Source organism: Uloborus diversus, chromosome 4 (assembly GCF_026930045.1).
Source record: "Uloborus diversus isolate 005 chromosome 4, Udiv.v.3.1, whole genome shotgun sequence".
Taxonomy (NCBI): Eukaryota; Metazoa; Arthropoda; class Arachnida; order Araneae; family Uloboridae; genus Uloborus; species Uloborus diversus.
Genome location: NC_072734.1, coordinates 118,145,404 through 118,164,886, shown reverse-complemented (window position 1 = coordinate 118,164,886; position 19,483 = coordinate 118,145,404).

The window sequence follows — 19,483 nt, the reverse complement described above, 5'->3', positions numbered from 1 at the left end:
AGCTTTAATTTTTATTCGGCGATTTTAAAAATATTGATTCAATAAAAAATAAAAAATATTTGAAGAAAAATTTCGAAAAATTCGAAGATACTTTTTTTTAAAAAAATCATAATTTTTGAAGTAAACGTTTTTTTCAAATTCGCCGAATAAAAATTAAAGTAAATTGCTTGAAAAAGATATGCTCCAAGTTTCATTACTTTATCTCTATCGGTTCCTGACTTATAAGAGTTTGAATGCAAGAAATCGGGAAAAATTGCATCATGGAGAAAAACGCGTTTAAAGTTTTAAAGTTATGTACACATTCGTTAGATGCATGCAACAAAAATAACTATAACTTTCGTTCTATTTAAGGTAGAAACAAGATTCAAACGTCCTCTTAAGCAGAAAAAAACGGAGCAATTTTTCAAATTATAAAAAAAAATTTGCAAAATTTGAGGATTTTTGTGTCCCGGACCCCCTTAAAGCGAATAGTGAGTTGTATTTTTATCTTTGATGAAACTATTCAGCGAAGAAAGTTAAGTAAAGGAAAGGTTTGCATTAAGTAAAAAATAAATAAAAGGAATTTAATATTAAAAAAAGTCTAAAAGTGATATTACTTTTTAAAATCAACTAATTTTATTTTTAAAAGCCAAGGGTTGAAAGTGCACTCTCTTGAAGCAGCCCACTACCGGTGCTTATGGACATGGAAAAAAAAAAAAAAAAAATCAGCACCTCTTGGAGCGATTGGCGCCAAAATTGAACCAACGCCTGTTTACATATGGATTCACATTTATTCCAAATTTCATCCAGAATGTTGCATTAATTCTTGAGATATGGCACTCACAATGGAAAAAAAAAGAACGTTCGATTGCGCCACCCCCTTTTCAGCTATTGACACCAAAATAGAATCAGCTCTTATACCCTCTAAGGGCTACTTGTCGATAAATTTCTGTTTGATTCCGTTCATTATTTCTTGAGATTCAGCAGTCACAATTGACGACAAAAAAAAAAAAATTCTATAGCTCAACCCCCGTTTGAGCTATTGACACCAAAATTGAATCAGCACCTGTGTCTGTTAAGGGCAACATACGGACCAAGTTTTGTTTGATTCCGCCAGTTACTTCCTGAGGAATAGCAAGCACGCGTAACTCGAAAAACGTCCCATTGCTCCACCCCCCTTGGAGGAATTCGCGCCAAAAAACAATGGGCACAAGTTCACATAGGGGCACATAAGTGTACCAAATTTCGTTCGATTTCATGCGGTTGCTGTAGAGCAGCCACAAAAACTGGTCACACACATCATACGTGACACGCACGCACACACACACACACACACACACACACACACACACATCTTCCAAAAATGGTCGAAATGAACTCACACACCTCAAAACGTTTGAATCCGTCAAAATTCGAAATTCGAAAATTTGCACTTATCCAATACTTTCTTCTATATGTTAGATATAGAAGAAAGTAAAAAACGAAGAGGCACAAGTTTGAAGGGGTACATGTTCGAGGGCGGAAAGGAGGGAGGGTGATCAGGCCGAATAGGGGCGACGCAGCACATGCACCGGCCCGCGGGCCAATGGCGCACAAGGCCAGTCCGCCACTGATCGTGGTGTACGTTCTTACGTGATTGCAATTTGTCCTTTGCTTAACATGAATTGATTTCTTTTTTATTTTCTTAAAAAATTATTTTAAATTTATTTTAAAAGTATTGAAAAGTTTCAAACAAAAATTTATTAAAGTAAAATCCCTCCCCCTCCCCCAAAACCAGGGGGAGCAAAGATACACCCTTAAACTCCGAAATGGGAAGATTGGGCGACGCAGATTGGGCATTGGGAACATTGGGCGTCGAGCATTTATTGGGCGCCGGGAACTTTGGGCGCACGGAACATTGGGTGCCCAGAACATTGGGCACAATGTGCTCGGCGCCCAAAGTTCCCGGCGCCCAAAATGCTCGGCGCCCAATGTTCCCGGCGCCCAATCTTCCTAGACCGCCACTTCTCCATCTTACCGCTGCCACACGTATTCATTGCATAGAATTGTGCTGTACGTACGTCGAGAAAATTCATAATAGATTAAAAAGAAATCAAATCGTCTGACTTTTTTTTGTAACAGACGCTGACTCCACCCCGTCTTTGAGGTTATCTTTATTAAAAAAGAGACACGGCTAAATATTTAGGAAGAAGTACGTAAAAAACGATAATAGATGTATACATTTCTTATTGGATAAGTTTTTTTTTTCTTCCAAATATTTCAAGTTAAAAAAAAAAACACTTAAAAAAAAATCCTCCCCAAAAATTTTGGAGGCGCAACTTGCGACATAATCCCCCCCCCCCTGTGGGCACCCCTGAAGAAGACTGATGAAATTATTTCCAATAGCTGCTACAACAAAGAAGTAATCACCACAGAAACACAAAAGGCTCAGCATTGATAAAAAAAAATTGACAAAGAAGTAGGACTGGTACTGCCATTATTTACTAATTTTTCAAGATATTTTCTTTTATGTCATCGCAGTAAAACATACGTGGATCACATATGCCCCCTCTCCCCCCCCCCCCGTGTAATTTTTAAAATAAATTTTAATTAGCTTCTAGAGCGCCAAATTCTCATAATTCTTGCAGAAATCGTTTATCTTCTTTGAACCAATATTTCTGAAATTCACAACAGAATGCAAAAATCTGGCTCCGAAACGGTCAGCGCCAAAACGTCCACGCCGAATCGTAACAAACCCGCTGATCGCGACACCTACATATTTCCTTGGTAAACTTAATCATCGCTACCTACAAGAAGGCCTCTTCAGTGGTTTCCTTAAATGAGCAATGACATAGTAGAAACCGGCTGACTCAAAAATTCTTATTTGGCTGTTTAGCGCTCTCAGCACTAGCCAACACGAGCGCCAATTTCAAATTAAGTTTCGAATTCTAAGCCTTTTTACTTCCTTTTACAAAAAAGGAAGTATTGTATTCGCGAAAAAATTTTCACTCAAAAATCGCCCTTAATTTCCATTTTGCTCACCCCCAAATGAATGTTGAGTTTTTTTTTTCGATTCGACCACATGCGGAAAAGTGCCTAAGAATGTATAGACACGCGAAATATCCATTTTGACCATCACCGAGGTAATTACAACGACTTTTCTCGTGACGTCTGTATGTATGTGCGTATGTGTGTATGTGCGTATGTGCGTATGTGCGTATGTATCTCGCATAACTCAAAAATGGTATGTCCTAGAAAGTTGAAATTTGGTACATAGACTCGTAGTGGGGTCTAGTTGTGCACCTCCTATTTTGGTTGCATTCGGGTGTTTCTAAAGGGGTCTTTTGCACCTTTTTGGGGGGAAATCATTGTTAATTTCGATGCAAACTCAAGTGGTGTTATAATTTGGCGGTCACTTGGCGATATATCGCCAGTCTTTTGGTTGCCAAGTTTTGTCGCCAACTTGGCGAAAAATTTGGCGATTTTTTTTTTTTAAATCTGCTTTCAATGTGGCCATTGCTAGTGATATTTAAAGAGTTAGAGAGAGAATCCCATTAAAATTGCAATAATAGGGAAATAGCATTAAATTGGTGTAAAAGGAAGTCATGTGATGCACACATCAGCTCGTTTTTTTCACTAATGCTACTGACAGTAGAGTTCCCCACTCTGGATTTAGTAAAACTCCTTTCTATAGTAAAATTAATTATGCAAACATAAAATCATTTTTGAACTATTACACTGTAATGAAGAATAAAAAAGAAATGAAAATCTTAGAACTTCAATAATCTATAATGGATTTAATTTACAACATAAAAACAGGTAAGAAATTTTGTTTTCTTTTTTAAGCCATCAATGGCTCGTTCTATCTCGCAAATTGCATTTTTGCAATGAAATAAATATTTAAAGAACCTAAACATTTCAGATATTTTTTTACATTTTTCATAAAAGCAATTCTGATCACTAAATTTTTTGTCATCATTTCAATAATTTTAATCGAATGCAGCTACTAGCTTCACGAAAATTTGTAAGAATAAAGCTAAAAATGTTTTTATGAAACTTACAGTGGCTCCCAAAAGTGTTCGTACACATTGAAATTTTTTAGTAAAACCAAAATAACGCGAAACTGAATTCGAATATGAAGTCCAATATTTTTTCACATCATTCTTATGTCATTCTAAATACAACCCAGTAGTTTTTTCAAAATATTGACGGATTTTCTTTTTGAAATGGGTCAAAAAACGAAGAGGCGGAGAAATAATACGCCACAAAAGTCATCGTACACCCAAATATTTTCGAATAAATTCATGATTAAAATTATGATATGTCGTTTTTTTTATTATTTTTGCATTGTGTTGACCCTTAAGAGTGATTTGGCTTTAATTTTTTGTTTATTTATTTTTTAATATTGTGCTTATTGCTTTAAAATGGCTGGTATTCGTAAAAAACCATAAACACCATTTGAAATTTGAATTTTTTTCTTACAGTAGCGGTAAATTGGTCTGAAACGTCTCTAAATAAGTTAATTTATTCCATTCTATAGTAAAGTGCTTCATAAAATGCTTTAAAGAAAAGAATCGGACCGAAAACAAGGTAAGAAAAGGTCAACCGGCAAAGTTGACAAAGCGTGATCGGAGATTTACAGTTAAAAAATTTATGAAATATACGCATTTGAGTGCTGCAAAAGTTTCTGCAGGGCTAAAGGAAAATTTTTACATTTAATTTTCACCTAAAATTGTTCGCCAAGTTCTCTGATTAGCTGGATTAAATGGGACCTCTTCCCGCAGAAATTTTCTTGGCCGTGCGAAAAACAGAAAGCTTCCGCTTTTCGTCGCAACATCAATGATAAATAAACTCAAAACGTTTTGGAATTACGTCTTGCTTACACACGAAAATAAATTCAACATTTTTGGTTAAATGTTGCATAATTGCTTAAATAGAAGAAAAAATTAGGAACTTAATCTTAAGAACTTAGTTGGACCAGTTAATCAGGATGGTGAAGGTGTTCTTGTGTGAGGGTGCATATCAGCATCAGGACTTGGTAGTTTGGAATTTTTTGATGAAATAATGAATCATGCTGTTCATTTAAATATTTTAAAAACCAATTTTAAACTCTCATCCAAATATTTGGTTATCGGAAACAACTTTGTTTTTTATCAAGAGAACGATAAGAAGCACATGGTGTTTAACGTTTGCGTTTGGTACCTCAAAAATTGTCCTAAAGTTTAGAAAATACCCCTTCAATCTCCCAGATTTGAACTTAATGTAACATATTTAGAGATATCTGGAGGCTAGATTACGTAAATACAGTTTTGAAACGAAAATAGAGCTTGAAACAGAAAGATTCGAAGTGTGGTTAAACACTTACTCAGAAATTGAGCAAAAAAAAGAAAGAAAAAAGAATGAAATCTATTCCCAGACGTTTAAAATGTGTTGTTGATACTGCATGATATTCTACTAAATAATAATTTTATAAAAAGTTAGATTATTCAATAATATATAGACATTTTTCAAAGTATATACGAAGACTTTTGTGCGATAAAATTTCCGGCGCTTTTTGGTTTTTGATTTTTAAAAAATTAAGTTTTAATATTTAAAAAAAATCATGTAGTTTTGTTGAAAATTGATCATAGATCTTATAACTAAATACCTATTCTGAAATATTAATTCTAACCAGCGGATAGGGTCCTATTTCATTGAAAGTCGTACGTGTACGAACACTTTTGGGAGCCACTGTATGTCGCCAAGGAACGTAAACAAAAAGAAAATATTTCACTCACATCACACAAGGACGTAGCCAAAGGGGAGGTCCATGGGGTCCGGACCCCCCCCCCCCCCCTTTCCCGAAAGACCTCTGTCCTTTTTTCTCAGCTGTTGCACCTCGAATCAACAAAATTTTTCCAAAAGAGAAATTTTTTAGAAAACCCGGTATTTTCCTCTTAAATATACCCATTAATCCGCAATTTTCCCAGCTTCCGAGTTGATTCAGAACACGAGAACCTCGTGCAACAACTGCAGGTTCCTAATTTACCTTTCGCGTCTTTCAAACCAGCTGGGTCGTGTGACTTTGTAATTCAGCTCCTCTTCTTTGGTCCATCAGATTGCCATCGGCAAAGTAGATAATGTAAACAAGCATTTATTGCCACTTTCACCGTGCCCCAGTCTCATTGGAGGGGTTTTCTTTCTTTCTTTTTGTATTTTCGTGGATTTCATAGACGCGTGTTGCCAGTGGTTGTTCCCATAGGGTAAACTCCATATACGCCGTATACCAATTTTTTTTTAGACAAGCTTCAAAAGTGTTCATATTATGACACATTATGTATATGATCGCATACACATATTGTGCGTAATGGATTACTGGGAGTATATACCCCAGAAAAAGTGATGACAGTGAAAACATCACTGCATGTTGCGCGAAAGACAGCCAGAGTGAGGTGCGTTCCTGGCGAATCAGTAATTGAAATTTCTGTTCTTTTCTGTTTTAACACACAGTTTTTTTTCTACGCCACTTATAGGAAACATATCTTGAACAAAATTGTAATCAGAAGAAAATTAAGTTTACCCAAACTAGGTAAGTTGCAGTGCTCCCTTTCAAGTTTTCTTAACAATACGAGCAATCTTATGTGTAAATGTGTTTTCCCATTTAAAAATTATTTTTACATTCTAAGACAGCAGTGAAAAAAGAAATTCTACACATTTCGTGTGTTTGAGGATGAGAAAAAATAATTATTAATTGTTATTTTTCATTTTTATTCTTTATATTTTTGGCATGATTCATTTCAGATTCATTTTATATTTTGATTAATAATTTTATTCGAACTTTTAGTTTATTTTTAACAATAATGGATTACTTATGTCCTCCCGGAAGCTTACAACTTTTGAGGTGCGGTTTTTTTTTTTTTTTTTTTTTTTGAAAATTTGTGCTTCACACTGTTGGATACTAAAGGTTTTATTTTTAGCTACCATTGAAATACTTCTCCCTCCTTTCTGAGTAACAAACTACGTAGATTTTTTACGGATGTTTTTCCCCCGATATTTAAGCATGATCATAGAACATATTAAATGCCCAAAAAGAATTCGTGTTTGAAGGTAAAGTATAAATAAAATAAGTGAATAAATAAAACTTGTGTGTGACGTTGATGTAACAAACTTTTTGCTGTAAAACTTTATAGAAAAATGAAATTGAAAATTTCTTGAGTATTTTACTGCGATTAGTTTATGAAATGGCAAGTTCGGACATATTAACGCATGTAATAAGTAATTTATTAAGAAAGTATTACTTTTAAATCTTACTGACTTCCTGTCCTTCAATCTTACTGTGATTCTTTGATGCCAATAGAAAAAGTTAATCAGTTTTAATTGACGAAAAAAATCTCTTATTCGATGTTGTTCCGTAAAACATACTTGTATTTGCATCATCGGAACACATTTTTCTGATTGTTATTCACTGTAGCATCTATGCATCCATCATCAGTAAATTGTGAAGATACTATTAAGCGTAACAAAAAACAAGCATGTGCGTATAACTATAAATTACTAGGTGAAAATATCCGCTATTTTCTGCGTTTCAAGTAAAGAATCAAAAAAGGTGAATGCGAGGTAAACTTCTTTGTGTTTTTCGCTTCTGTATTGTTTTTGTTTTTTTAATTTTTAACTCTTATTTTCTTCAAGTTAAAATTATTTGCTATTTCTTGCAATAGAGTATGTTTTACTAACATCGCATGAAAAAAAATCATTACCTGCGTTGTAAAATATGTTATGTATTGTTGTTAAAATAAACAAAATGTTGTTGAAATAAAAATACACTGATGCTTAATTTAATTCATTCGGTATAACATTCCATTACTATCCCTTAGGTTGTTTGGCTGTGAATGCTTTTGACAAAATTAAATTCCTAGTGCATGGAGGAGAGCTCAGGTGTCTCCATCTGGTGGAAACTGGGCATCAAATTTTCCTGTGACATTCACATCTGCGCCTTAATGGCGGCATATGAAAGACTGGGTGCCATATCGTTGGTTCGCACTTGTTCCGCAAAAGACTAAAGCCTATAACGCTGCCCAATTAGAAAGAAAAAAGTAATGATAAAAAACGGAAATACGTCTTTTCTAATACTTGAAAATTTTTCGAACAGCTTTTACCTTTTGAGGAATAGTGACTTCACTTGCGAGAACCCATTTCTTTCTCTCTTCTCTTTTTTTTTCATCTAACTGAAATCACTGTGTCAGTTGGCTGAAGGAAAAAAATATATTAAAAAATGGTGGCATCAAAGGAAGCTTCCGTCCCTCAAAGAGTTAATAGTTTGTTCAAGCTTTTAATTTATGAATAAGAATGATAATTAGAAAATGGATAAGATTAGAAATTTCATTCTATTTCGAATTATAAAAAGAATATTATAAACGTAAATAAATAAAAATTAATTCAAGCTTTTTAAATGAAACCTTGGTAATGTTTTCGTCAAGAGAGCAAGGACGTAGCCAAGGGGTGGGTCCATGGGGTCCAGCCCCCCCCCCCCTCCCGAAAGACCCCTCTCTTTTTTTCTCAGTTGTTGCATCTCGCATCAACAAAATTTTTCCGAAAGATAATGGTTTTATAAAACGCAGCATTTTCTCCCCTTAAATACTCCCAGTAATCGGCAATTCAATTTTCTCAGCGCTTGAGTCAATTCAGAACACGAGAATCTCGTGCAACAACTGCAGGTTCCCAATTTTCGTCTGCTTTTTGCTGCGTCACCTACTCCGTCCGAAAAGGGGAAATGTCCCTTTCGACTTTCAAACCAGCTGGGTCCTGTGACCTTGAAATTCTGCCCCTCTCCTTGGTCCATCAAATTGCCATTGGCAAAGTAAAAACAAGCATTTATTGCCACTTCCGCCATATCCCACAGTCTCATTGGCGTGGTTTTCTTTATTTCTTTCTCTTTTCTTTTTGGATTTTCGTGGATTTCGTAGACGCATGTTGTACGAAAGACAGCCAGAGTGAGGTGCGTTCCTGGTGAATCAGTAATTGAATTCCGATTCTTTTGTTTTAACACGCAGTTTTTATCTACGTCATACTTATCGGAAACATATCTTGAACAAAATTGTATGCAAAAGAAAATTAAGTTTACCCAAACTAGGTAAGTCGCAGTGCTCCCTTTTCAAGTTTTCTGAATGATACGAGCAATTTTACGTGTTAATGTGTTTTTCCATTTAAAAACTAATTTTAGATTCTAAGCCAACAGTGAAAAAAGAAATTCTACACATTTCGTGTGCTTGAGAATGAGAAAAATAATTATTGATTTTTTTTTTTCATTTTAACTCTATTTTTGGCATGGTTCATTTCAGATTCATTTTATATTTTGATAAAAATTTTATTTGAACTTTAAGATTACTTTTAACATCTCTCTCCTTTCTGAGTAACAAATTACGTAGATTTTTTACTGATGTTTTCCCCCCAATATTTAATCATGATCATAGAACATATTAAATGCCCAAAAAAAAAAATTCGTGTTTGAAGGTAAAATAAATAAAATAAATGAATAAATAAAACTTGAAGTTGATGTAACAAACTTTTTACGGTATCAAAATTTTATAGAAAAATTAAATTGAAAATTACTTGAATATTTTACTGTGATTAGTTTATGAAATTACAAGTTCGGCCATATTAACGCATGTAATAAGTAATTTATTAGAAATTATTACTTTTAAATCTTACTGAATTGTGATTCTGTGATCCCAAAAGAAAAACATTCAGTTTTTAATTGACGAAAAAAAATCTTATTCGATGTTGTTCCATAAAACATATTTGTATTTGCATCATTGGAATACATTTTCTGATTGTTATTCACTAGGCTTTGTACTAAGGAGTTATTTAATTAGCATCTATGCATCCATCTTTAGTAAATTGTGAAGGTAGCATTAAACGTAACAAAAAACAGGCATGTGCATTTAACTATAAATTACTAGGTGAAAATTACCGCTATTTACTGCGTTACGAGCAAAGAAACAAAAAAGATGAATACGAGGTAAATGTTTTTGAGCTTTTCTTTTATATATTGCCTTTTTTTAACACTTATTTTCTTCAAGCTAAAGATATTTACTATTTCTTGCAATAGAGTGTTTTGCTAACATCGTATTGAAGAAAAAAAATCATTACCTGTGTCGTAAAATATGATATGTATTGTTGTTAAAATTAACAACATGTTGTTAAAATAAAATTACACAGATGCTTAATTTAATTCATTAGGTATACATTCCATTAATCGGCATGTAAAAGATCCCTTAGGTCGTTTGACTGTGAATACTCTTGACAAAATTAAATTCCTTTTGCAGTTTCGCATCGAAGAGAGCTCAGGTGTCTCCATCTGGTGGAAACTGGGCATCAAATTTTCCTGTGACATTCACATCCGCGCCTTAATGGTGGCATATGAATGACTGGATGCCATATCGTTGCTTCGCACTTGTTCCGCAAAAGGCTAAAGCCTCTAACACAGCCCCGTTAGAAAGAAAAAAATAATGATAAAAAACGGCAATACGCCTTTTCCGATATTTAAAAATTTTTCGAACAGCTTTCACCCTTTGAGGAATAGCGACTTCACTTGAGAACATCATTTATTTCTTGCTTCTCTTTTTTTTTTTTTTTTTTCAGCTAACTGAAATCACTGTGTCAGTTGGCTGAAGAAAGAAAATATACATATATATAAAATGGTTGCAACAAAGGAAGCCTCCGTCCCTCAAAGAGTTAATAGTTTGTTCAAGCTTTTAATTGATGATTAGGAATGATAATTAGAAAACGGATAAGATTGAAAATATCATTCTATTTCGTGTTATCAAAAGAATATTATAAATGTAAATAAATAAAAACTAATTCAAGCTTTTTAAATGAAACCTTGTTAATATTTTCGTTGAGAGAATTGTGAAATTTTGCTTGAAATGTTGTTCAAATCGGACAGGGTTACGTTATGTAACATTCATATAGTTATACATTCGACTCCATAGATATAGATTTATTTATCCTTATATAAATAATGCTGATGATCGAGTAACCCGCGTGTTTCAACAATGAATTCGCACCACGGCAAGATATGTAATTCGAAAATATGTTTTGGTAATGTTTAACATGCAAGGAAAGGCTTTATTGTGACAAGGCTGAACTCGATCCTGTAACTTGAACAGTTTTATTGATAAGACTGTGTCATATCAGAGGAATGAAGAAATGAAAACAATGAACGCTATCTACTGGAGCTTAGGGTTAATTCACTGGTGTTAGAGTTAAAATTCCAACTACCAAAATATCACCAAACAGGCAATTGCTTCGTTCAAATGAAGAAGAGTTGAAGCAATTTTCACCCGTCATGCCTTGACGGGTGACTTTCTAGTTTTCAAATAAAATGGCATAAGTACAAATGTAGATAATTTGTTGAAATACATTACAAAGCTTTAATATTTTATTAAATTATCGCATGCATTTTCCAAGTAATTTCTAGAACAGTTTTCGTTTTCCGTGTTTCTTTTATTGTGCCTTTTTTATTAATAGAAAATATATCACTTATTTTCAGGAGGACAGAGGCTCACCCATATTTGGAAACTTTGTATGTGATAACTTTCAGTTTAATGTTAATTTGCAAACTGACAATAATTAATTTAACACTTAACATAAACTTTTTGTTAAATAATTTTAACTAATGACTCTATTAATTTTAGTTTATTATCATATTTTAATGATCAGTTTTAATTGGATTTATCTTAGTCTTGTGTAATTATCAGCTACTAATTCTGCTTTAGCATGCCTCCTCTTTTAAAGTTCGTGCAACCTTGGCCCCCCCCTTAACAAAGTTCTAGCTACGTGCCTGAAGAGAGTAGGGGAATTTTGCCTAAAATGATGTTCAAATCGGACAAGGTTACGTTATATAGCATTCATATAGTTATACATTCGACTCCATAGATATAGATTTATTTATTTTCAAATAAAATGGCAGAAGTATAAATGTACATATTTTGTTGAAATATATTACAAAGCTTTAATATTTTATTGAAATCTCGCATGCATTTTCCAAGTAATCCCTGGAACAGTTTTCGTTTTCCGATTTTCTTTTATTGTGCACTTTTTATTAATAAGAATTATATCACTCATTTTCAAAGCATCAAAACAGAGGACGCTTTTGTGATGGATTTTTTTTTTAAACCCATATTTGGAAACTTTGTATGGGATAACTTTCAGTTTAATGTTAATTTTGCAAACTGACAATAATTAATTTACCACTTAATATAAAATTTTTGTTAACTAATTTTAACTAATGGCTCTATTAATTTCAATTATTTAATTGATTTTAGTTAATTATTATATTTTATAAACAGTTGTAATTGGATTTATCTTATCTTGTGTAATTATCAGCTACTAATTCTGCTTTAGCATGCCTCCTCTTTTGAAGTTCGTAAAACCTTGGACCCCCCCCCCCTTAACAAAGTTCTAGCTACGTGCCTGCATCACAACTGACATTTTTTTTCAATATTGCTTTCTGTTTCGCAAAATATTCATTTGATTACTTTATGCTACAGATAAGTGACGCATGATTAACATAATTCCCATGCATATTTTCGTGTTTATGCAGAACGCATTTCATATTCAATTATAAATTTTTTTACAAGTGAAACACTACACAATCGTAAAAATGACACTCGCAATCGACCAGATTTGCAATCGCTGTTGGATGTTAGAATACTTTATTGCGATAGCAATTGCGTTATTTGTACGTGAATGTTTCTAAGATAGTGGACGGGAAAATTTAAAGTATGTCGTTCTTGTCTAAATATGAGACTATGATAATGTTAAAATTTAAATTTTTCATTTATGTTTACTTCGTTATGATATTGATAATTCAGACATTATTTTTCGAACCTAATAAGAGTCTTTAAAAAAGAGTCTTTAATGCGGCTATGATACAATGTATTGAAAATTTTGGTTACTCTAATCTTGTTATTCCTTACGTTCTTTCTTATATATTTGCTCAATATAAAGAAAAAAAAGAGCGTTAACTTGGAAAATAAACTTTTGATTTCTTCTTTGATCAATGTTATTATTTTGACCGGTGAGCTACCGGTCGCTCATCGAACGCGAATTTTCTTTTAAATGATTCTGAACTACATCAAAAATAATTAATAATAATGCATAGGTAGGCAATCCCGTGTAATATTGGACTTTATCATTGTTGTCTTTCAAGGAATCTTCATCTAGTGTTATATTTTTAAGATGGTCTTTCACTTTTTAAAGTTCTAGCTGCATATCTTGGAAAACCTGCTGCTGCAAATCTAAATCCTTCATACATATATCAGTTTGGATTTCAACATCCTTATAATTTAATTCTCTATCATCTTCGTTGAGGGCATCACTTTCTGCAGGCTCTCCTCCAAGAGAACAAACTTTTCTTTTTATCCTTCGTTCGTACCTTGAGCAATCAATGCTGGGGGAAACATAACCTTGGTTTTGTGTCGGGACCCAATCTGGATTATCTCTGTCCTCCAAATCAGAGGGCTTGCCTGAAATCAGAAATAAAATCATTAATATAAAATTAAAGTATTGGATTAAAATGCTACTGAATACACCCCACCCAATAGTGTTTTAAAAAGCTAATTTCTTTTGGCTAAGTTTTGAAGATTTTTAACGCATACTAAAAATTAACAACAGATTCATTTTGTTCCCCCCCCCCTCCATTCCCTTATATATATATAAAAAAAAAGCAAGTCTACTTCGAAAACCCAATCAAAGCCTGCTAAACGCCAGTGCTGCAAAAAAAATCTTGGCCAGAAGTGGTCACTCATAAAAATTTATTTATGCACCTGAAATTATTCTAAAGTTATGAGATTTATGCAAACAAAATTTCATAGTACACCCCAGAGGCGGATTTAGGACTGAGTTCCTGGGGCTGCAGGTTTTTTTTTTTTTTTTTTTTTAGTAACTTTAATTGTAATCAAGGCAGGATGTAGACTTAACAGAGCTCTAAGGTATTTCAGCTATGAGGTCCCTTTTGTATCCCTGACACTTTTCTGTCGGTGGCAAAAAAGGTAATTTTAAATGTCCCCTCCCCTCCGTGTTTTTGTATTTTCCCTCTGATACAAAAAAGCCAGGCTCTACCGTTTTATTGTGTCGAATTTATCAATGTTTTTGCCTGCTGTCCTTATTTCACTTTAAGAAGGGGAATGATATCAAGACAGTAATGCAAAGCTCCGTTTTGAGTGGGGTATATAGAGTATTTTTAATTTCAGGGACCAGAGGTTTTACCCAAGGAGGAAATTTTGTAAAATTGATCTACAATTCTGCATTTCGAAGACTTAAAAATGAATTTGGATCGACAAAAAATCTTATATCCAGACCAGAAACCGTTTGAACATATGGATTTCGTTTGAACTTATGAAAGCAAAAGATTCTTTAAAATCTTTCGTCTATCACTACTCAAAATATCTTGCTTTTGAAATTACGCAAACTGGAAAAAAAATATATATATATATTCTGGACAGAATGAAAACAAATCACAACGAGTAGATTTTTCTATTCGAGCAAGAAGGGGGAGGAGGGAGGTAGTTTTTTTTTCTTTATTTTAGCTTCTAATTTGGTAAAATAATAGTCAAGTTTTTTTGCTGAATGCATAGTTTGTTTAGCCTCTATTTTCAGTTATGTACTAATGATTTTCAGTCTGAAATAGTCGTTTCTGACACATTTTCTGCATTCCTGTGACAGCTTTACAACTTGTATTTAGTGTACGTATTCAAAAAAAAATGGAAAAATCAATTTTTTTTTTGAAAATTTTGGATAGAGTGTTGCTCCTAAATAGAGTCTTCTCTAAAACTGGGATCATTGCCCCCCCCCCCATAAATACACCCTCCTTTTTCCCTGCATTGTTCTTTTCTATAGTAAATTCCAAGCTTTGTCACTAAGTTTTCAGTCTGTGTCTGAAATTTTCAAAAGTGTACTTGTACAAATATACTCTCAAATTTATTTATCTATACATCTCTCTAAAATTAATTTCAATAGGAGGCAATAGCAACAGTATTTCCTTATTAAATGTGTGCAATTACTAATTCTTCATTAGTAGTAACTGCACACATTTCTAAGTGAAATACGGTACCACGTGCATGCAATATGTTGCTTAACTAATTGTTTTGTTGGATTTCATCAAGTGATCTTTTTTATCAGTTACATAAGATGCTTTCATAATATACACCTCACTTCTATACACTGAGAATGTACACAGAGCATGCAATTCATGTACAAAAAAACGATAATGTAGATAGTTCACTTACCGTTAATAAAATGTTCATCGCAGATTCTGAGCCAATGTAATTTGGAATCTGTCAAATCAGCTCGTTTAAGAGCGGCTATCCAGCGTTCCCGGCGTTCAGCACTTAATTTTATTTTCAATTCTGACCCTTTACTCAACAGGGCAGGTAATCGAAAAAAAGATTTCTTACCTCGATCACTTCGATTGCTACAGCCAAGTACGCCACAAAAGGCCAGGCATTACTCAAAACAATACAACAAAACTAATAACTAAAAATAAGCTAATAACTAAGAATATAATAATAACGAACAGTGGCGTAGCCAGGATTCTGATTCGGGGGGGGGGGGGCCCAGGCGATTTTGTCAATGTACTACCAAATTAACTATTTTTCGTTAAATCGCGAATTACGTTATTAAAAATAGATTTCATCATGCATTATGTGCATTATAAATTGTTACTAATAATTCATTAAAAATCAATAAAAATTAATTGCACCCATATTTGTGGTGCTGGATATTTTCGATGATAAATAACATCAAGATTAATGCACCAGTAATATGCTAAAAAATGTAACTGCTTTTAATTTGTAATCAAAATAATGAAATGTATTTACCATAATGTAATTAGCTACTTAAAAGTACATAAAAATTATCTTGTATTAAAAATTTAGTCGTCTTTTATTTTTTAAAAATTCTTCCGCTATTTCTTCATCTGAAATTTTGAGTTCTCTGTGTATTGACATCAGGGCAAGGTCCATTTAGACGTTCTTCGCCAGTAGTGCTCCTTAGATAGGTTTTTACTCTTTTAAGGGTCGAAAATGTCCTTTCTACTGCTGCCGTAGAGACGGGAAGAGCGGGCAGTATTAAAAGAAGAATATGGACGTTTGGGAAAACTGTTTTCTCACAGTGTGCTAGTGCCTCCACCAGGGCTGTGAAGTCGGAGTCGGACTGATTTTGGGGTAAAGGAGTCGGAGTCGGAGTCGTTAGAAAACATGCCGACTCCGACTCCGGGCTTCTTTTTATCTTTCCTTTTCACTGACTCTCCTTGCATTTTTTAAAAACTGACTACCAATTGGTTCGATTACATGTATAAAAAGATACCAATGAGAAAATAACTGCCATTATGGCAATCAGCTAGCTTGAATGCTTATCGCTGTAGCCGTACCCTAGTTTGCTTGCTTTTTAACTTTACTAATAGCAACTGTCAGCAAACGGTTTTGTTGCCTAACATTTTCAAGTAATCACTTTCAAATAAAAATAGAAATATAGTGTTTTGTTCGATCTCAGTTATATAAAATAGTAAAAGAAACGTAACAAATTAGTAAGTCGAGGCCCGTAGCTAAGGTTGAAACATTTGAGGGTGATAGGCAAATTCAAAGAAGTTCTGGCGCGAAAGCACGAATCCAAAAGATTCGATGAAATAATCTAATGTTTTTATCTTTATTAAGACTATTTCTATAAGCTTGGTTCTCACTAAAAAGTATGGAACAAAATAAGTGTAAATGATTTCTTGATTACACCAGTCAATAATTGCAGTTAATCTTAAAATCTTCATATTAAGGTTAATTCTAAAGCAGCCAATAAAATTTAAATTAAAAATTTAGTTAACAAGAAATATAGGTATAGTAAAAGCTATTAGTGCAAATTTGTATGCCGCCGCATTTTGTGTAAAATTAGCTCCTGACGTATATGTGCCCTATTTTCAACGAAATTCAATTTATGAAATACTTACTAGCAGTACCCGCACAGCGATGCCCGTGCTAAAAATTTAATGGTAGTCCGTTGAATAAAAAAAATTGACGCCCCCTCCCCGTCTGATGTGAAATGATCGTTTTTCTTTGTATAAAATGCGTACACACCTTTTCAAAAAAAAAAAACTATTTAAGTTTCTTTGTAATTTAAAACTTTTCGTCAAATCATTAAATTAGATTTACAGTTGCTTTAAAACTCTATTTAGCGAGTGAAGCGGTTTTTACTGCAATTTAAAATATTTCGCCAAATAAACAAAAAAAAAAAAAAAAGACATCAAATAATATGTTTCAAATGTAAAAATAAAATGGTTGACAACCTGAATCAAAATGACATATTTCGAAACTGATTTAAAAACGCTTGTAACTTTTTTTTCCTTTGAAGATAGAAAGAAGCTTAATTTTTTCGACCATAGGTCGACATATTTCTGGAGTAAAAAATGTTACTTTTTTCAATGATGTCAAAAAGAAAACTGTGGGACAATTCCTTCACTTTTTATTGATAGATTTAATGAAGAAAGTAGTGCCTAAATTTCAGCTAAGCCTAAAAAAGTTCGAGCTAAAAACACAAATTGCTCCCGTCGTAATGAAGTTAGAGCATAGAAACAAATTGCTTAGAACGCGGAAAATTCTACCCTTTTCAACGATATATAATATTAATATGTGCAAGTAATTTTTCACCCCCTTTAATAGCCAATAATAAACAATTTACGTGAAATTTGGGCCTACATTGGTATAAAAAAAAAGAACTATTTATCTGTTTTTTTTTTTTTTTTCGAATTATAGCCTATGTTACTCAGTAAGAAAGTACCTTTCATACAATGAAAGAATTTTTCAAATTGGTGCAGTGGTTCCGGAGATTACCTCGAACATATAAACACACAAAAAATCCGTCCTTTCTCTTTATAATATTAGTAAAGATAATTTAAAATATAGTCGCGAAAATTTTCAGAATTAAAATATTTATATTTTTTATAAACTCTGAAATTAATTTTGAGTGTCATCTATCAGATGGGTGTAACCCGGGGCAAACCACCCCCTCTCAAGAACTTGCATTTAGAAAAAAAGCTTTTTTCCTCTCAAGTTACAGCTTTCAAAAATTTAAAGTACACGATTTGATCAATATCTATCTGTTAAACATTAAAGGGGGGAAAAATTACAGATAATCGTTTTCAAATTTTTTAAAAGGGATTTTTAAGTCATCTCACTTTTTAACTCGTAACTATTGGAAAATTTGATTTTTAAATTGAATTTCCAACATTGTATGCGTCTTGGGTTTACAATAAAAAACAAAATTCGAAATTTTCATAAAAAGGAATTAATATTTCCATCTCTGCTTAGAGGTTTTCCCCCTTTCCCTGAAAGGAGAGAGGGAGTTGAAAAAATACAATTTAAATAATACAATTTAAATAAAAATACAATTATTTAAATTGTCGTATGGTTTGTAAAAAAAAAAATTCTATTTGTTTTTAAATCTGAAAGGTAATTCAATTATTGAATAGTAAAGCTAACTAAAATTATTAGCTAAACCTAATTTTCATTTTTGGTACGTTAAACTATTGTATGGCTTCACATCTGCCAGAAAATAAATTTTGTGTCAATCAACCAATTTTTTTTACTTCTTCTTTTTTTTTTTTTAAATTTATATAAATTTCGAATAATGCTGTATCGGCAGTAGCAAAATTCGTTACTTGTTAAAACGATACTTTAAAAAAAAAAAAGTCATTTCGTCGACTATTTGCAAATAAGGAGTACAAAAATTGGGAACTTAGAGGGGCAAAACCAAACTCTCATTCTTAAGAATGAAATATCATAAAATAATTAAATTCAAAATAAATAAATAAAAAGCTTAATAATTATAAACAGTCGTTTTTTTTAAATTAAAGACTCTCTTTCCTTATCCTCAAGCATAAGTACAAAATGTTTCATTCGTGACAATCTTGATGGGATATGCATTTTTCAATGTAAAAGTAGCTAAAACAATAAATCTCCTCTCGAAATTTAACATATGATTTTTTCTTGAAACCAAATCCCCCCTACCCCCCTTCTCTTTTAAGAATAACAGCAATGAAATATGAAATAAAAAGTTAGCAGTTCATAAAATATTGCAGGATAATTTACCTCATTTATTTGTGTAGAATCCATCAAAAATTTCTCTTTGTGCACTCTTCCTTCTGAACTGAAAGAGAACTTGAACGTACAGCGGAATCAAAAAATAAAACTTGTGTTTGGGTAGAGAACTGAAAACGGACTGATTCTTATCCCAAATCCCACTGCATCCAAATAAATTTCTCCCTTCCGTTATTGTAAAGTGATTTAACTAATGTTTTCTGAAAAACGATCCCTCTCCACTGGATACTTTTTGTAGATGCTTCAGGACAAAAAGACCGAGCACCGAGCCAAGAAGGAACAATTTGGAAGTTGTATTAGGCATCAATCTTCAAGGGAAAGTGTCAATGGATTTCTGTGACAAGTTGTTGTCGATTTGGGTAATTTGCGCTTTCATACGAGCCGAAAGCACTTCCTTGGCA